Raw genomic sequence first — 4,343 nt, 5'->3', positions numbered from 1 at the left:
TTGACAGTAACAGGTACTTGCTCATAAGAAACCCTAGAGAACAGGAGGTAGTAGGGTGTGTACTCAATATGCTGGGGTGAAAAATGACTGTCCATCAGCAATTCTTACATCCAGCAGATGTATCCTTCAAAATATATGGAATAAATTAATATCTTTATAAACAAACAAACAAAACTAAGAGAATTTTTGTTAATAAGCCTGTGCCACAAAAAAAAATACTGAATGGAATTTATCCAGATGAAATCATAAGACCCTGGAAATAGTCTTAATAGAAGTAACTACTTGCATGAATATAAAAGACAATATAATTGGATTTGTTGTTTGTAACACTTTTTAAAATCCTATGTAATTTAAATGGCAATTGCATAAAGCAATGATTATAAATCTGTGCTGATGGGATTAAAATATATAAAGATGTAATTTGAATGACAATTACAAGACAAATTAGTTGGAGTGAACACAGCTATAAAGGAGAAAATTCCTTGTATAGTATAAAATTAAGGTGGTATTAATCTGCACTAGATTGTTTTAAACTAAGCTGTTAATTATAATGTTTGAGGCTACCATTAAGAAAATAACTTTAAAACATACTGTGAAAGAAAAGTCAAGGGAATTAAAATGTTACACCAGAAAACATATATTTAACAAAGAAGATTTAGAAGTTTACAGTAGGAATAGTGAAACAGAAAAGTCGTAAGCTATAGAAAAATACAGCAAATTGGCAGGTGAACAACTTAAATTATCAATAATTCCATGGAATGCAAATCAATCAAAATCAAACCAGAGGGATTAATATAAAAATAACCATTATCTTTCTAAATGAGATTTTAGCTTTAAAGACACAAACGATTCAGGTGGGGAAAACAGTTAAAATATGCACCAAACAGTTTTCAACAATAGAGCTAGAGTGCCTAGACTAGCATTACAGACATTAATCTTTAAGACAAAAAATATTAGAGAAAAAGAAGGGTGCCTGATAATGATGAATGTTCCATCTATTACAAAGATAAAAGAATTATAAACATATTCATCTAACAACAAAGCCCTCAAATACATGAAGCAATACAGAATTGAAGGGAGAAATAAACAATTCAACCATAATTATTTGGTACTTCAATACCCTACTTTCAATAATGGATAGAACAACTAGACAGAAAATTAACATGGAAATAGAACACTTGAATAGCACAAAGAACCAATTACACATAATAGACAAATGCAAAACACTTCATCCAACAATAGAAGAGTGTACATTCTATTTATGTGCACACAAAACATTGTCCAGGGAGACCATATGTGAAGACACAATTTGATTTTCAATAAATTCAAAAGGATTTAAATCATAAATAGTATATTCTTCAACAAAAATGAAATGAAAATCAAAGAAACAAAAAATGATGGGAAAGTCACAAATATATAGAAGTTAAATTACTCCTTAATAACTGATGTAAACTAAGGAAATAAAACTGAAATTAGAAAATATTTTAAGAAATATAAATGTGAAAACACACAAAACCAAATTTTGAAGATCACAAAATAGTATTTAGAGAAATATATACATATATATTTGTATAAAAAAGATGTCAAATGAAATAAACTTATTTCCCCCCAGCTGGAAATAAGTGATGGCTAATTAAAGGCAAAACATACTAAAAAAAGAAATAAGAAAGATGATGTTGGAAATATGTAAATTATAGAGTAGAAAATTAATAGACTTATTAAACAAACCAAAATTGCTTATACAAAAAATAAGTATAATTGGCAAACATTTGCTTAGGCTAAAAAAAAATTAAAAAACAGAGAGGATACAAATTACTAAAGTTATAAATCATAAGCAAGACCTTATATAAATAAGGACTTTATGGGAGTGCTATGAATGACTATATTTTTTTATATAACCTAGATGAAATGGAGAAATTTCTTAAAAGACCCAAACTGCTGAAATTGGCTAAAATAATAGAAAATTGGAATAGATTTACAATGAACAATAAGATTGATTAATAATTTTTTTAAAAAGCTTCTCCAAAAGAAAATCTTTCTGAGGACTGGAGATATCTTCATAGAGAATACTACCAATTATTGAAAAGAGGAATAGCAATCATTTTTAAAATCTAACAGAATACAGACAAATGAAGTTCTTCACAATTCATTCTCTGAAATGAGTATTTCCCTGATACCAAAACTAGACAAAAATATCACAAGAAGTGAAAACTACATCCCTATAACTGTATATGCTAAAATCCTCAACAAAATAACAACAATAACAGCAACAACAAATCCCACAAATCCAGCCTCATATAAAATGATTATTCAGTATGGCTAAGTAACATCTTTTTTTTCACAGAGAAAAGATATATCTTTGGTGAATTTGCACTGCACACATTTAAGAATTTAATTTTTTGTGGTTTAAAATCTTTTATTTTTTTACATTTGAATCAGATGGAATATAATTTCTCATTATTCTGAGTGTACAGGTTGCAGAATCATTTATTACAGGATGTAAGAGTGGTTCAACACAGGCAAATCAATTAATGAAGCTCACTGTATTAATAAAATAAAGGATAAAGGCCAAATGATCATCTCAACAGTTATGGGGAGCTGGGTGCCATGTGTAATCCCAGTGGCTCAGGAAGCTGAGGCAGGAGGATCAAGGGTTCAAAGCCAGCCTCAGCAAAAGTGAGGTGCCAAGCAACTCAGTGAGACTCTGCCTCTATATAAAAGACAAAATACGTGAAGATGTGGGTTAGTGGTCGAGTGCCCCAGAGTTCAATCCTCTGTACCCCCTCCCTCCCAAAAGAGAAATAGTTATGGGAAAAGTCTTTGAAAATATTCAACAGTAGTTCATTATATAGATATTGAACTAATTAGGAACAAAAGATAACTTTCTTAACCTGGAAAATGGCATCTATGAAAAGCCATGGCTAATACCATATTATTGGTGAAAGACTGAACACTTTTCCCTGGTGACCAAGCAAGAGACAAAGACATCTGTTGTCACCATTTCTATTCATATTGAATAGGGCTTACGGCCAGGAAAAGTTATCAAGAAAGAAAACAAGCAATCCAGGACTGCAAAAGAAGAAATAAAACTACTATCTGTTGAGTACTGCATAATAATATATACAGATATATAATTTCCACAAGATCCTATTAAAAACTTGAAGTTAATTTATTAGAGTAGTTTTGCAGACTGTACATTGTCAATATTGAAAAACGTATTGTAAATAATATATAATGCAAATAGGAAATAAAGAAAATAATTAATTTATCAAGACAAGTACATGGCTTGCACACTGAAAACCACAGAAAAGAGACTGAATAAGATCTAATAAAACGTAAGCATACCCCATGTCTATTGGCTATCAAAACTCATATTTTTTATATGGCCATATTTTCCAAATTACTCTATAGATTCAACACAATTTTTATTAAAATCAAGCCTAGTTATTTTTTCTCTTTGCAGAAATTGTCAGGCTGATCTTAAAATTTTTATGGTAATCCAAGAAACTTAAAATATCCAAAATAATACTGAAAAAAGAACAAGGTTGGAAGGCTCATATTTCTCAATTTTAAAATTCATGAGATGGTAATTGTGTTAGTCCATTTTTTTGTTGCTATCATGTAATACCACAGAATGAATACTTTATAAAAAAAGGATTTATTGCGCTCACAGTTATGAAGTTTTGGAAGTTCAAGATCTGGCAGCTGTTTTGCATTAAGTTCCTTCTTGCTCTTGGGGTCTTCCTGAAGAGTTCTAAACTGGCATAGGCAACACATGGTGAGACCGTGTGAGACTAACACATGGTAGGACCCAAGTTGTGTATTTTTCCTTTCCCTATATCGTCAGTAAAGCAATCATGAGGACCCCACCCTAATGATCTCATCTAATCTCAATTAAGTTATAAATTGCCCATAGCCACAAAAACATTCACACATGATTTCAATTAGCAATAATCGCACCTCGGATAAACCTCATTGGCTACGATACTGCCACTGCGCAAAGCTCACACATGATTTCAAAGACTAAGGTTCAACATGGATTTTGGAGAGGGTATTCAACCATAGCAGTAATCTAAAGAATCCTGTACTGAGATGAATACAGTCATATAGATCAATGGACTAGAACTGAAGGGAAACGAAATAAATCCATGTATTTGTGATTAATTGGTTCTTTAAAAAATTGGTTTTTTAGCTTTACATAACAGTAGAGTATATTTTTTCATTTTATATATACATGGTCATTCTAATTAAGAACCCATTGTTATTGTTATACATGATGTGGAGTTACACTGGTCATGTATTCATATATGTACATAGGAAAGATATGTCTAATTCATTCTATA

The 4,343-nt window shown here is 30.7% G+C and overlaps 1 pseudogene; it reads right to left on the bottom strand.

Moving 5' to 3' along the window:
* Positions 1-3,885: 3,885 nt before the first annotated feature.
* LOC120887118 (U4 spliceosomal RNA) lies at positions 3,886-4,005 on the bottom strand (annotated as a pseudogene).
* Between the last annotated feature and the right edge of the window lie 338 nt (positions 4,006-4,343).

The sequence above is a fragment of the Ictidomys tridecemlineatus genome, chromosome 5, assembly GCF_052094955.1.
Source record: "Ictidomys tridecemlineatus isolate mIctTri1 chromosome 5, mIctTri1.hap1, whole genome shotgun sequence".
NCBI lineage: Eukaryota > Metazoa > Chordata > Mammalia > Rodentia > Sciuridae > Ictidomys > Ictidomys tridecemlineatus.
This window is presented reverse-complemented; position numbering and strand designations above follow the sequence as displayed.